Consider the following 16,103-nt stretch of genomic DNA (forward strand, 5'->3'; position numbering starts at 1 on the left):
GCTCAGCTTTTGAGGAGGAAAGAACTTAGCCAAGAAGGCCGTGACCAGCTTATCCCATGAGTCCGGGCTATCTTTAGGTTGTGAGTCCAACCATGTTCTAGCTTTATCTCTTACAGCAAAAGGGAAAAGTATGAGCCTGTAGACTTCAGCATCTACTCCATTAGTCTTAACAGTCTCACAGATCTACAAGAACTCAGTTAAAAACTGGTAGGGATCTTCTGATGGAAGTTCATGGAACTTGTAGTTCTATTGTATTGGAGCAACTAGTTGAGGTTTCAGCTCAAAATTGTTTGCTCCAATGGCAGGGATTGAGATGCTTCTTCCATCAAACTTGGAAGTAGGTGTAGTATAGTCACCAAGCATCCTCCTTGCATTATTGTTGTTGGGTTCGACTGCCATATCCTTTTCTTGTTCGAAAATTTTAATAAGGTTGTCTCTAGATTGTTGTATTTTAGCTTCTCTCAGTTTCCTCTTCAGAGTCCTTTCAAGTTCAGGATCAGCTTCAACAAGAATGCCTTTTTCCTTATTCCTGCTCATATGAAAAAGAAGAGAACAGAAAAGGAAGAGGAATCCTCTATGTCACAGTATAGAGATTCCTTTATGTTAGTAGAAGAAGAAAGGAATAGAAGAAGGAAAAGAGTTAAGAATCCAAACACAAGGGGGAAGATAGGTTCGAATTCTTGAGATGAAGAGAAGTGTTAGTAAATAAATGAATAAATAGAAGAAGATGAGAGAGGGAGAAATTCGAAAATAAATTTTAAAAAATAATTTAGTGATTTTTGAAAATTAAGAGAAGAAAAACAATTAAAATTAAAATTTAAAATAATTAATTAATTAAGAAAATTTTTGAAAAAGAGGGAAGTGATTTTCGAAAATTAGAAAGAGAAAGGTGGTCAGGTGGTTTTGAAAAAGATAAAAAACAAACAAAAAGTCAATTAGTTAGTTGAAAAAGATTTGAAAATCAATTTTGAGAAGATAAAAAGTTAGAAAAGATATTTTGAAATTAAAATTTTTTTGAAAAGGATAAAAAGATATGATTGAAAAAGATTTAATTAAAAAGATATGATGGAAAAGATATTTTGAAAAAGATTTAATTTTTAAAATCAAAATTTATTACTTGACTAACAAGAAACTAAAAGATATGATTCTAGAATTTAACGATTGAACCTTTCTTAACAAGAAAGTAACAAACTTCAAATTTTTGAATGCTTGGACACTATGAATGCAAAAGTGCATATGAAAAACAACTAAAGACACAAAACAAGAAAATTTAAAGATCAAACAAGAAGACTTATCAAGAACAACTTAAAGATCATGAAGAACACATGCATGAATTTTGGAAAAATGCAAAAGTTTTTAAAACATGCAATTGACACCAAACTTAAAAATTAACTCAAGACTCAAATAAGAAACACAAAAATATTTTTAATTTTATGATTTTATTAATTTTTTTGGATATTTTTTTCGAAAATTTATTTTTTTGAAAAACAAAAACAAAGAAAAATTTTTTGAAAGATTTTAAAATTACCTAATCTGAGCAACAAGATGAACCGTCAGTTGTCCATACTCGAACAATCCCCGGCAACGGCGCCAATAACTTGGTGCACGAAATTGTGATCATCAACAATGGCTCCAATGACTTGGTGCTCTCAAACGTGAATCACACTTTGTCACAACTCCGCACAACTAACCAGCAAGTGCACTGGGTCGTCCAAGTAATAAACTTTACGTGAGTAAGGGTCGATCCCACGGAGATTGTTGGTATGAAGCAAGCTATGGTCATCTTGTAAATCTTAATTAGGCAGATTCAAATGGTTATGGAGTTTTCGAAATTTTAATAAATAAAACATAAAATAAAGATAGAAATACTTATGTAAATCATTGGCGGAAATTTCAGATAAGTGTTTGGAGATGCTTTGTCCTTGTTGAATCTCAGCAACATACTGCTTTCTTACTTTCAATCCTTCATACTCCTTTCCATGGCAAGCTGTATGTAGGGCATCACCATTGTCAATGGCTACATCCCATCCTCTCAGTGAAAATGGTCCAAATGCTCTGTCACGGCACGGCTAATCATCTGTTGGTTCTCGATCATTTCAGAATAGAATCTATTGATTCTTTTGCGTTTGTCATCACGCCCAACAATCATGAGTTTGAAGCTCGTTACAGTCATTCAATCCCTGAATCCTACTCGGAATACCACAGACAAAGTTTAGACTTTTCGGATTCTCATGAATGCCGCCATCAATTCTAGCTTATACCACGAAGATTCTGATCAAGGAATCCAAGAGATATGCGCCCGGTCTAAAATAGAACGGAAGTGGTTGTCAAGCACGCATTCATAAGGACGGATGATGATGAGTGTCACGGATCATCATATCCATTAGATTGAAGTGCAGCGAATATCTTAGAATAATAATAAGCATGAATTGAATAGAAAAAGTAGTACTTTGCATTAAAACTCGAGGTACAGCAGAGCTCCACACCCTTAATCTATGGTGTGTAGAAACTCCACCGTTGAAAATACATAAGTAATCAAGGTTCAGGCATGGCCGAGGGGCCAGCCCCAATGAACGTGATCAAAGGATCATAATGTAATCCAAAAATAATCCAAAGATGTCTAATACAATAATAAAATGTTCTATTTATACTAGACTAGCTACTAGGGTTTACATAAGTAAGTAATTAGTGCAGAAATCCACTTCCGGGGCCCATTTTGTGTGTGCTTGGGCTGAGCATGAGCTTTACACGTGCATAGGCTTCTCTTGGAGTTAAATGCCAAGTTGTAATGTGTTTTTGGCGTTTAACTCTGGTTTGTGACGTGTTTCTGGCGTTTGACTCCAGAATGCAGCATGGAACTGGCGTTAAAAATTATATAGTGCTGGAAATCTCTGGATGTCTACTTTCCAACGCCGTTGAAAACGCGCCATTTGGAGTTTTGTAGCTCCAGAAAATTTATTTCGAGTGCAGGGAGGTCAGAATCCAACAGCATCAGCAGTCCTTTGTCAGCCTTTTATCAGAGTTTTGCTCAGGTCCCTCAATTTCAGCCAGAAAATACCTGAAATCACAGAAAAACATACAAACTCATAGTAAAGTCCAGAAATGTGAATTTAGCATAAAAACTAATGAAAACATCCCTAAAAGTAGCTAGATCCTACTAAAAACTACCTAAAAATAATGCCAAAAAGCGTATAAATTATCCGCTCATGAAGAGGCAATCAAACTCGTGAACCAGGAACCCAAGAGAAACCCATTCAATCTATGGTAGAATGGAAGTAGTTGTCAGGCATGCGTTCATAGGTTGAGAATGGTGATGAGTGTCATGGATCATCACATTCATCATGTTGAAGTGCGAATGAATATCTTAGAATAGAAACAAGCGTGATTGAATAGAAAATAGAAATAATTGCATTAATTCATCGAGACACAACAGAGCTCCTCACCCCCAACCATGGGGTTTAGAGACTCATGCCGTAGAAGATACAAATTCAGATGTAAAATGTCATGAGGTACAAAATAAATCTCTAAAAGTAGTTTTTATACTCAACTAGTAACCGAGGTTTACAGAAAATGAGTAAACTAAGATAGATAGTGCAGAAATCAACTTCTGGGGCCCTCTTAGTGTGTGCTGGGGTTGAGAATTGAAGCTTTCACATGCATAGGCTATTCATGGAGTTAAACGCCAGTTTGTAACCTGTTTTTGGCGTTTAACTCTGGATTGTAACTTGTTTCTAGCGTTTAACGCTAGAATAGGGCAGAAAGCTGGCATTGAACGCCAGTTTTTGTCATCTAAACTTGGTCAAAGTATGAACTATTATATATTTCTGGAAAGCCCTGGATGTCTAATTTCCAACGCAATTGAGAGCGCGCCATTTGGAATCATGTAGCTCCAAAAAGTCTATTTTGAGTGCAAGGAGGTTAGAATCCAACAGCATCTGCAGTCCTTTCTCAGCCTCTAACTCAGATTTTTGCTCAGGTCCCTCAATTTCAGCTAGAAAATACATGAAATCACAGATAAACACACAAACTCATAGTAAAGTCCAGAAATATGATTTTTGCATAAAAACTAATAAAAACTGTACTAAAAAGTAGCTAGATCCTACTAAAAACTATGTGAAAAACACCCCCCAAAAAGTATATAAAATATCCGCTCATCAATAGGCCAGTGTGAAATTACCAAGTTAAAGGCTAAAGGAGAGACCTCAGAGGCCACACTGAGCGAAGCTAAGAAAAAGATGAAGGAGGCAGTCGATGAGATCCAGTGTCTTATATATTGGGACTTTTCTCTTTCGAAGAAGCTCAACACTACTCAAGGTCAGGCCAAAGCGGCCGAGGGTAAGGTCAAAGAACTGGAAAAGGAGCTAGTAGAGGCCATGGGATTGGGGAACGCAGCTTGCCTTAAGGTCACAAACATGAAGAAAATGAACAAAGAGATTATTAAAGATGCCCAAGACGCGGTAGCTGTTACCGAGGAGGCGATCAAAGCCAAAGTCTCGTTGCTTGCCCCTGACTTTGACACTCAGCTATTGGTGCTTTCAAAATGATCTAAGACAGCAAGATTGTTGACATACCGAGGAAGTAAAAAATTTGTAATGTTGAACTTTCTTTGTTGTTGGGCCAATGTTATGCCCTTTTGGACTCATAATTTTTAACTATTTTGTTGTTGGGCCAGTGTGTTGCCCTTCTGAACTGTTGATTTGTGAGATCTTTAGGTTTAAGACTTTGGTTATTTTTATGTATGATTTTGCTCATTTACTCGCATATCATTTGTTTACTTGGCTGTTTAGCCGTATCTCGATGGATATCCCTGTGCCTTTGTGCAGGGACTCCTAGGGTGATCAGTCCCAAGATGTCGTACTCATAACTTGTTAATAATTTTCAAACAAAAAATTCTAACACAATTGGAAAAAATGAGTCTCATCAAAATCCATTGCCGCCATTCCGAGCTAATGAGAAGGGGAGAGAGTACCCTTTCTTTCATATGTCGTGATAGTGCAAGTAGGTTTCAAGATTAAAACAAAGTAAATAAAAATGAACACACGGTATGAAATGAACTCGAGAAAGAAAGGTAACCAAATCGTGACCGGTAGTCGGCGAGTAATCGGGAGACTGTCTAAAACTAAGGAGTTGAATCTTCTGAGGTTTGCCGCATTCCAAGTCTTTGGTATCTCCTTCCTGTGTAGTCGTTTGAGCTTGTATGTACCTTTTCCTTACACGTTCTTTACCCTGTAAGGTCCTTCCCAATTGGGGGAGCACTTCCATTCCCCTGGGGTTGGTGGACTGATGTCGTTGCATCACAATACCAGGTCTCCCTCTTCAAATCTTCTATTATGAACCTTGCGGTTGTAGCGTAGTGCCAATCTCTGCTTTAGCGCTGCTTATGACAAATGGGCCATTGTCCTGGTTTCATCTAACAGGTTTTTTTCAATTGCCTCATCACTTCCTCCCAATAGTAACCTTGGACTGGGTTGTCCTATCTATATTGGAATGATGGCATCTAAGATGTAAGTGAGCTGGAAAGGTGTCTCCTTGGTAGAAGATTGCGGCGTTGTCTTATAAGACCATAAGACCGAGGCTTTACATTTTTGAAATGGAATTGGAGAATCAGAGGCTCGTGCATCCTCTCGAGTGGAGTCCTCATTTTCTTTCTGAGATTGCTTGTTGTTGGCATCCTCCAATGCTTATTTTTCCACTATCCTTCCACTTTTCAAATTAATAGCATTGCACTCTTCCCTGGAATTTGGAATTGTGTCACTCGAAAAACCATTTGTGGGTTTTTCAACAAATTGTATTACAAGTTGATCCACTTACACTTCTAGGTTCTTGATGGAGGCCTCTTGGTTCTCAAAAGTGGCTCCGATTTCTTGCATAAAATTAGAGGTTTCTTCCATGAAAGTGGTACTTCTTTGAATTTTTAGGAATTTTCTAGAAGGTTTGGTCTTTGTGGGTTTTGTGGTGGTAGTGTAGGAGGTTTTTGGGATGGGTGAGGATTGTGGAGGGTATTGAAGTTGTTGGTTCTTTGATTGTGGTTTTGATTCTCCCAACCAAGGTTAAGGTAGTTCCTCCATCTAGGTTGTAGGTGTTAGAATAAGAGTCATTGTGTGGTCTAAAGAAATTTTCCATATAGTTAACTTGCTTAATAGGGGGGTGATCTTGATTGAAAAGCTCAGAAGTTTCACTTTGATGGTCCTCATAGGTGAGTCCTTGTGTTCCTATGGCAGAAACTTGCAAATGTCCTATTTGCTTGTTGATTGCACTGATTTGTTGAGACATAGCTCTATTTTGCACCAAAAGAGTGTCCTAAGTATCCAACTCCATCACACCTCTCTTCATTTTTCTTTCAAAGGAGTACAAATACTGATTATTGGCCACAATCTCAATCAAATCTAAGGCTTCTTCAGTGGTCTTCATATGCATGGATTCTCCAACTGAGGAATCCAATAAAGTCATAGAAGTGGGGATGAGTCCATCATAGAAGATTTGGAGTTGCACCCAATCAGCAAACATATATTGGGGCCACTTTCTCACCATTTCTTTGTACCTTTTCCAAGCTTCATAGAAGAATTCTCCATCTTTCTAAGTGAAAGTTTGAAAATCATGTCTTATCTTTGTCAACCTCTATGGTGGGAAAATTTTGGTTAAGAATTTATTGACTAAATCATCCTATGTTGCAATGCTCTCCTTCGGTTGAGTTTCAAGCCGCTGCTTGGCTCAGTCTCTCACAGAGAATGGAAACAACATCAAGTGATATGCTTCAGCAGAGACACCATTGGGTTTGATGGTGTCACATATTTGTAAGAAGCTAGAGATGAACAAATTAGGATCTTCCTGAGGGTTTTCGCTAAATTGGCAATTTTGTTGCACTAAAGAGATGAGTTGAGGCTTTAACTCAAAGTTATTTGTTTCCATAGTAGGCCTTACTATGCTACTTCTATACATATTACTTATGGGGGTAAGAAAGTCACCAATAGTCTTTCTAGCATTTGCATGTTGTTATTTGCCATGCTTTCTGGCTCAAGCTCTTCTTCAATTTCTTCTACTACCCTCTTGCTTCTAGCTTTCTTTCTTTGTCTTAGGGGTTTAGCTCGATCTTAGGGTCATATAAAAGAGGCTCCTGTTCTTAGTTGTCCTGCAGAAATAAAAAAAACACCAAGAAAAGGTAGAATTTTCTACATCAAAGTGAAGAAAATTCTGGGTAAGATAAAGAATAAAAGAAAAACAAAAAATTAAAGGTGAAAAATAAAGAATAAATGACCATTTGTATCCACAAAAGACATAAACGCTGACAAATGTAACCATAGAAGAAGGAAACTCACCTTGTAACCACGGAAGATGACCTCCGTGTGCCAGAAATACCCTGACCTTGGTTATGCACTTGGTCCGTTAATATCCAAACCTACATAGCAACAAAACCACTCCAAACCTATCTACGTGTAACCCATTTTTTTATTAAGAAATAGAAAAAAACCCTTACACCTTCTTTGTGCCCTAGCAGAGCTACATTGTTGTCACCACTGCCATTCCAAATCGAAGAAGAAGACCAGAGCACCTCCTTAATCAAGTCGTTGCTTCACTACCTGCAGGCCACCATTGTCTGCATCTCGCCGTCCACACTTCCCGTAGCCCACTATTGTTGTATGCATCTCGTTGTCCACTATCCATAGCCCACCATCGTTACTACTCCATAGAGAACAGAGGTATGTCATTACCAGTTTTCCATCTTAGAATGTTTTCAGAATTTTTGGGTTAGGGTTAGTGATGACTGGTCATCATATACCCATTTTTCAAGCTAATTTCACTTGTTTTATTAGTCTTTATGCGCTTTCTTGCATCCTAAGTAAGTGGTTTGGAGTGAAAATGCATAACTTCTTTAAATCAAGCAACCACCATGAAATTAATGTTAACTCATGAGGTTTAAGCTAAATTTAATTGATTTTTAATTGATTTATAAGCCTTGTGAATTTAGTGATACTTGGAGTGGTTGTTTTGGTTTATTGTAGGTGAAGAAAAGAAGAAAAGAGAAAGTGTGGCCTAAGAAAGCGTGGCCCAAGGAGAAGAAAACGTGGTCAAAGGAAGGAGAAGTGTGCCGCATGGAAGGGAGGAAGCAAGCATTGCCCTCCACAAGGGCACACTGCCCTCTAGGAGGGCAACATAAGGGAACAAAGCTTGAACGGCAACTCTGCCCTGCCCACGACAAGGGTAGAGCACAAATCTGTGCCTTGGAATCAAGAAGATCAAAACATTGCCCTGCCCTTCTCAAGGGTAGTATCGGGCCTTCATGGAAAATAAATCAAAGGAAAAAGCCTACCAATGCTTGCCACAAGAATCGAACACGGCACAATGAGGAAGCAAGGAACTAGGCCTCATTATGGTGCCAAGAAAGCCAAGGAAAAATAGTAGCGTGTGCATCGGCCAAGTCTCGAACACGGGACTTCAATTTGGAAACACTGCCCTGCCCTCCGTGAGGGCAGGGCAGCATTTTGTTGTGGCACGCACAGACGCACCAAACTGGCGCACCAAGGGATGGTTCGGCAGCACCAGGAGCACGCACAGGCACCAAACTGGCGCACCAGAAATTTCTGCCCTGCCCTTCGCAAGGGCAGGGCAGCATCCTGCACACCAAACTCGCACACCACGCTCACACCAAGGCCGCACGCATCAATTTTCTACCCTGCCCTCCACAAGGGCAGGGCAGCCTCCTGGAAGCAAGTTTTCATGGGCCAAAAATTGAATTAAAAATCCAATTTAATTCATTTCTTCACCAAATCAAAAGCCCACCCAAATCCCAAGATCCAAGAATAGAAAGTGTATAAATAGGAGCTAGTTTGATGTAATGAGGACTTTTACTTTCAATTTTACTTGATTTTTGAATTTTGCACTTTCTTTGGAGCTTTGAATTTTGCAACTTTTCTTTGAGAGACTTGACCGAGATTTCAGAGAATTAGGGAGGAGAATTGATCTCTCTTCTTCCTCGTTCTTGCTTGGGCATTTTCTACTTTTTTTGTTTGAGTCTTGGGTGTTAAGAATTGAGGAAATTCTGTCTCAATCTCCACTCAAGAGCTCTTTAATTTCTCTTCTGCATAATTGAATTTATTTACATTCCCTTTATTGCTTCTTCTTCAATTTCTTGTCAATTGCTTTGAGAACTTGGATCTGGGAAGGCAATTGAGATCTAGGCTTTGCTACCTAGTCTCTGGAGTCCTGAGATCACAATTTCCTTTTGGTTCTTCTGTGAACCTTTGCTGCACTTAATTTCCTTACTGTTTGAGTTCTAATTGCTTCTAATTCAATTTCTGCTTTATTAATTGTCGCAATTTAATTTCCTTTGCTTAGATTCTGAAATCCCATTCCTCAAATCCCTTTTACGTTCAAGCAATTTATATTCCTTGCATTTTAAGTTACTGCAATTTACATTTCTTGCACTTTAAGTTTCAGTCATTTACTTTCTTGTTCTTTAAGATTCAGCAAGTTTACTTTCCTGCTCTTTAATTTACTGCAATTCTCCCCTCTCCCTTTACATTCCAAGCAATTTAGCTTCTGTTGAATACAAACCACTCAACCAAAACTTAATTCGCTTGACTAAATCAACCACTAAACTAAAATTGCTCAATCCTTCAATCCGTGTGGGATCGACCTCACTCATGTGAGTTATTATTACTTGATGCGACCCGGTACACTTGCCGGTGAGTTTTGTGTCGGATCGTTTTCCGCACATCAAGTTTTTGGCGCCGTTGCCGGGGATTGAAATAGATTGACAATGATTAAGTGAAGTGGAGGTCTAGATCAAGCACTTTTTCTTTTCTGTTGTTTTAATTTTGGCTAACACACTAACTGTTTGAATTTTTGCTTAAACTAACTAAAACTTCATTCTAGCTATAGATTGAAGTTTCATTGGTTATCTGGATCTGTGTGTTTATTGTTGTGTGTTTGTATGTCAGGTACATGAAGATCTTCCCCTATCCTCTCTGAAATTGACCAAAGAACTCTTCGAAGAATAAGAAGAGCTGAAAGAGGAAAGAACGTCATTGGAGAGGAAGAATCTGAGGAGGAATTCCAAGAGATGGAAGGAGATCCATCAAATCTCAATCAACCAGGAGGAGGGGCCAACAATAACCAACAACAAAGAAGAGTACTGGCTTCCTACACATTTGCAAACGCTAGACATTGTGGGAGTAGCATTCTTCCCCCCAATGTCAATGCAAACAACTTTGAACTAAAGCCACAGCTCATCACACTGGTCCAAAACAACTGTTCTTTTGGAGGAGGGCCATTGGAGGATCCGAATCAACATTTATCTACCTTCTTGAGGATTTGTGACACTGTCAAAACCAATGGTGTGCCTCCTGACAGTTACAAGTTGTTGCTCTTTCCATTCTCTCTCAGGGACAAAGCCACTCAATGGCTAGAAACGTTCCCAAAGGAAAGCATCAACACTTGGGATGACTTGGTGAGCAAGTTCCTTGCCAAATTTTATCCCCCTCAAAGAATCATAAGACTGAAGACTGAGGTGCAGACATTCACTCAAATGGAGGCTGAGAATTTATATGAAGCATGGGAAAGATATAAAGCTCTATTGAGAAAATGTCCACCAGAGATGTTTACTGAATGGGATAAGTTGCAAAACTTCTATGAAGGACTTACTCTGAAGGCTCAAGAAGCACTTGATCACTCAGCTGGAGGCTCATTACAACTCATGAAAACTACAGAGGAAGCTCAAAACCTCATTGATATGGTGGCCAACAACCAATATTTCTTTGCTCATCAAAGACAACGCCAACCATCACAGAGAAGAGGAGTAATGGAGTTAGAAGGAGTGGATTCAATTCTAGCTCAGAACAAGATGATGCAGCAGCAGATTCAACAACAGTTTGAGCAAATGGCCAAAAGAATTGATGGCCTGCAAGTAGCAGCAGTGAGCACCACAAGCCAACCATCAACCACATGGGTGCAAAGTGAAGAAACCCAAGAGGAGCAACAGCAAGAGCAAGTCCAATACATGCACAACCAAAATCCTGGAACAAATGAAGTCTATAGTGATACTTACAATCCATCTTGGAAGAACCATCCCAACCTCAGATGGGGAGACAACCACAATCAAAGCCAACAACCATGGCAAAGAAACTCAAGTCAGAACAATTGGAAAAGCACAAACCACAACCCCCAGCCAAACACTAACCAAAACACATACAGAAAACCACAAAATAATTACCCCAACTCTAACCATCACCTACCCAATAACCACCCAACAAACCAAAGCACTTACCATCATCCAACAACACCCCAAAACCAACCCATCTCACAAGAATCTCAGAGGATCACTAATCTAGAGCTGCTCATGGAAAAAATGATGAAGAACCAAGAATTGACAACAAAGAACCAAGAAGCTTCCATGAAGAACTTAGAAAGGCAAATTGGACAAATCTCCAAACAGATCTCTGTTGAAAAACCATCAAGCTCACTACCAAGTGACACCATTCCTAACCCAAAGGAAGAATGCAAGGTCGTGCAACTAAGAAGTGGAAAGATGTTAGTGGATGGTAACCAAGGAGCAACCAAGAATAATGACAATGAACCAACAAAGAATAATGAAGCCATCAACAAGGACATGATAAGCAAGAATGTCCCAGAAAAACTCACAAAGGAAAATAACCAACCACAGAATTTGAAGAAGGGAAAGCAGATCATGGAAGAACCGATTCCAAGACAACTTCAAGGGGAGAAAAGCTTGACACCCCCAATACCTTATCCACAGAGATTCCACAAAGAGACAAAGGATCAGCATTTCCACAAATTTCTTGAGACTTTCAAGAAGCTGGAAATCAACATACCTTTGGCTGAGGCATTAGAGCAAATGCCTCTGTATGCCAAGTTTTTAAAGGAGCTCATCAACAAGAAGAGAGACTGGAATTAGAAGGAAACGGTAATGCTCAATGAGGAATGTAGCGCCGTGCTTCAAAAAGGAATTCCACCAAAGCTTAAGGATCCAGGGAGTTTTGTAGTATCTTGCACCATAGGCAAACTAGCCTTGGACAAAGCTCTCTGTGATCTTGGAGCTAGTATCAATTTAATGCCTTTATCCATGATGAAGAAGCTTGCTATAGAAGAACTCAAACCCACCAGGATGTCATTAGTCATGGCCGACAGATCAATCAAGACACCCAATGGAATTGTGGAAAATTTGTTAGTGAAGGTTGGGGAGTTTATCTTCCCTGCAGACTTTGTAATCCTCAACACCGAAGAGGAAGGAAACAATTCAATCATCTTGGAAAGACCATTTCTAGCAACTGTAAGAGCCATTATAGATGTGGAAAAAGGAGAAATGATTTTCAGAGTACACAATGAGCAAATGATCATAAATATTTTTAAATCAATGCAACATCCTCCTGAGCAGGAAGATCATTTGAGAGTGGATATGATAGAGAGCCTGGTGGAAGAAATATTAGACACTAATCAGCATGAGCAAGAAAAAGAAAATCAAGAAATAGTAGAGGAACATGCAGCTGAGATCTCCATTGACAAAGAGGTGGAACCAAGCAAGAAAGAAGAAGCGCAAAAGCAAGAACTGAAGCCATTACCTTCTCATCTCAAATATGCATTTCTTGGCACTTCAGAGAGCTTCCCAGTGATAATTAATTCATCTCTGACAAAGAAGGAAGAAGGAGAGCTTCTTGATGTTCTCAGAGCTCACAAGGATGCTTTAGGATGGACCATTGATAATCTGAAAGGCATTAGCCCTGCAGTGTGTATGCATAAGATTCTCTTGGAGGACAATTCCAAAGCAGTAATTCAACCTCAGAGAAGACTAAATCCTGCAATGAAGGAAGTCGTCCAGAAGGAAGTAATGAAATTGTGGAATGCAGGAATAATATATCCTATTTCTGATAGCTCATGGATAAGCCCAGTCCAAGTGGTACCAAAGAAGGGTGGAATGACAGTCATTATTAATGAGAAAAGTGAACTCATTCCCACAAGGACTGTGACGGGGTGGAGGATGTGTATTGACTATAGGAGGCTGAATGATGCCACACGCAAAGATCACTTCCCACTCCCTTTCATTGATCAGATGCTTGAGAGGTTGGCTGGCCATGCTTATTATTGCTTCCTGGATGGCTATTCTGGGTATAATCAGATAGTGGTAGATCCAAAGGACCAAGAAAAGACTTCATTCACATGCCCAGTTGGAGTTTTCGCTTATAGAAGAATGCCATTCGGACTATGCAATGCCCCAGCCACCTTTCAAAGGTGTATGCTCTCCATTTTCTCAGATATGGTTGAAAATTTTTTAGAGGTTTTTATGGATGACTTCTCTGTTTTTGGTGATAATTTCAATACTTGCCTAAATAATCTAACTCTTGTTTTGAAACGGTGCCAAGAAACTAATTTGGTTTTAAACTGGGAGAAGTGCCATTTCATGGTGCCTGAGGGGATTGTTCTTGGTCATAAAGTTTCAAAAAAAGGGATAGAGGTTGACAAGGCAAAAGTGGAAGTAATAGAAAAGCTCCCTTCACCAACTAATGTGAAATCTGTTAGAAGTTTCTTGGGGCATGCAGGATTTTATAGAAGGTTTATCAAGGATTTTTCTAAAATAGCCAAACCTTTAAGTAATCTATTAATGATTGATAAACCTTTTGTTTTTGATGAAAATTGCCAGCATGCCTTTGAAACTTTAAAACATAAACTCACAACAGCACCAATTATCACACCCCCGGATTGGAACTTACCCTATGAACTCATGTGTGATGCAAGTGATATTGCAATTGGTGCTGTACTTGGACAAAAGAAGGGAAACTTGCATCATGTCATATATTATGCAAGTAAAGTATTGAATGAGGCTCAAAAAAATTACACTACAACAGAGAAGGAATTATTAGCTGTAGTCTATGCATTTGATAAGTTTAGATCATACTTGATAGGATCTAAAATTGTGGTTTATACTGATCATGCTGCCCTCAAGTATTTGATGTCAAAGCAGGATGCTAAACCAAGACTTATCAGGTGGATACTACTTCTACAGGAGTTTGACATTGAGGTAAGGGACAGGAAGGGCACTGAGAACCGATTTGCTGACCATTTGTCAAGGTTGCCACAAGAAACAATTCAAGAAGCGTCGCAACCTGTGAATGAAACCTTCCCAGATGAATATCTTTTACTGATCCAACAAACACCATGGTTCGCTGACATAGCAAACTACAAAGTTGGGAGAAAGATACCCCAAGAATTCACTAAGCAAAAAGTGAAGAAGCTAATCAATGAAGCAAGGAAGTTCTTGTGGGATGAACCTTATCTGTTCAAAAGATGTTCTGATGGAATAATTAGAAGATGTGTCCTTGAGAGTGAAATAAGAGATATATTATGGCATTTCCATGGCTCGGCGTATGGTGGACATTTTGGTCCAGAAAGAACAGCTTCAAAGATATTGCAAAGTGGTTTCTATTGGCCAACTATCTTCAAAGATGCCAGAGAATTTGTCCACCAATGTAATGAATGCCAGAGAGCAGGAGGATTGACAAGAAGGAATGAGATGCCACAGAACTTTATTTTGGAAGTATAATTGTTTGATCTATGGGGCATTGATTTCATGGGACCCTTTCCCCCTTCTCATTCTTTCAGATATATCTTGGTAGCAGTGGAGTATGTTTCAAAGTGGGTGGAAGCCATAGCCACAACTACCTGTGATGCACAAATTGTCCTTCAATTCCTAAAGAAGCACATCTTTACTAGATATGGAGTACCCAAGGGTCTTATCAGTGATGGTGGTGGGCATTTTTGTAACAAACAAATGGAGAAACTTCTTCACAAATATGGAGTTATCCATAAAGTGGCCACACCATATCACCCTCAGACTAATGGGCAGGCTGAATTAGCAAACAGAGAATTGAAGAAAATCCTAGAGAAAACAGTAGGTAGCACAAGAAAGGATTGGGCTAGGAAGTTGGAAGATGCACTTTGGGCTTACAGGACAGCTTTCAAAACTCCCATTGGGAAATCCCCCTTTCAGCTGTTATATGGCAAATCTTGTCATCTCCCTGTAGAGCTTGAACACAAAGCCTTTTGGGCTACTAAACTTCTAAACCTTGATTCTGAAGCAGCAGGAGAGAAAAGGTTGTTACAGCTAAATGAGCTGGATGAGTTTAGGCTAGAAGCCTATGAAAATACCAAGATATACAAGGAAAAAGCTAAAGATGGCATGACAGGAAGATTTTGAAGAAAGAATTCAAACCCGGACAATAAGTACTCTTGTACAACTCACGACTCAAGATATTCCCTGGCAAGCTTAAGTCTAAGTGGACTGGTCCATATTTGGTAACTAAGGTCTTTCCGTATGGGAGTATTGAATTGCTAGATGAAGCAACAAAGAGTCGGTTTACAGCAAATGGCCACAGAGCAAAACCATACCTAGGAGGACAATGGAACAAGGAAAAAGAGGTTCAGAACTTAAATCCTTCTTGAAGTACAAACAGAAGATGTCAAGCTAATGACAATAAAAGAGCGCTTGTTGGGAGGCAACCCAACCTGAGGTAGTTTATTTTTCATAGCTTTTTCAATAAAAATGTTGAATAATTGATATGGATTGCAAGGAGCTAAGTTTGGTGTTGCACACCAAAACAAATTAAAGGAGAATGAAAGATTCTAAGTTTGGTGTTCCACCAAAAACGTCACTTAAAAACACATTCTCACCTCTTGCATGATGCTAGCTCCAAGCAACCAAACACATTATTCAACTGTTTAATTGCTTTCTAGTTTTAATTTCATTAACCTTTAGCAAGGACACAAGGTTTCACGTATGGTTAAATTGTTGCATAAGAGGCAGTGGCAAACAATTAAGTTTAGTGTTCCCACACCAAAATTAATCCAGGAACCACACTCAGTTTATGCATACTGACCATGCAATTAAGGGCTTGAGAAGCAAGCAACTTTGAGAACTATGCAGGACATTAGTCAACAATTGAAGATATTATGCATCTTAACTCAAAGAGAACACAACAGAAGGAAAAATCAAAGGGCTGCAACTTCAAAGGTTGTATCTAAACCTAATCCTTGCTGCTGTGAAGTGTTTTGAATCTGGAAACCATTGTATGATTTGCTAAAGCATTTATCTAGAT

At 39.1% G+C, this 16,103-nt stretch overlaps 1 non-coding gene across 1 annotated transcript; it reads left to right on the forward strand.

Annotated features, from left to right (window-relative positions):
• Positions 1–6,502: 6,502 nt before the first annotated feature.
• Positions 6,503–6,609, forward strand: LOC130978003 (small nucleolar RNA R71). Its single transcript, XR_009085667.1, has one exon. It is a non-coding gene; the product is annotated as a small nucleolar RNA R71 (small nucleolar RNA).
• The last annotated feature ends 9,494 nt before the right edge of the window (positions 6,610–16,103 follow it).

Source organism: Arachis stenosperma, chromosome 4, assembly GCF_014773155.1.
Source record: "Arachis stenosperma cultivar V10309 chromosome 4, arast.V10309.gnm1.PFL2, whole genome shotgun sequence".
Taxonomy (NCBI): domain Eukaryota; kingdom Viridiplantae; phylum Streptophyta; class Magnoliopsida; order Fabales; family Fabaceae; genus Arachis; species Arachis stenosperma.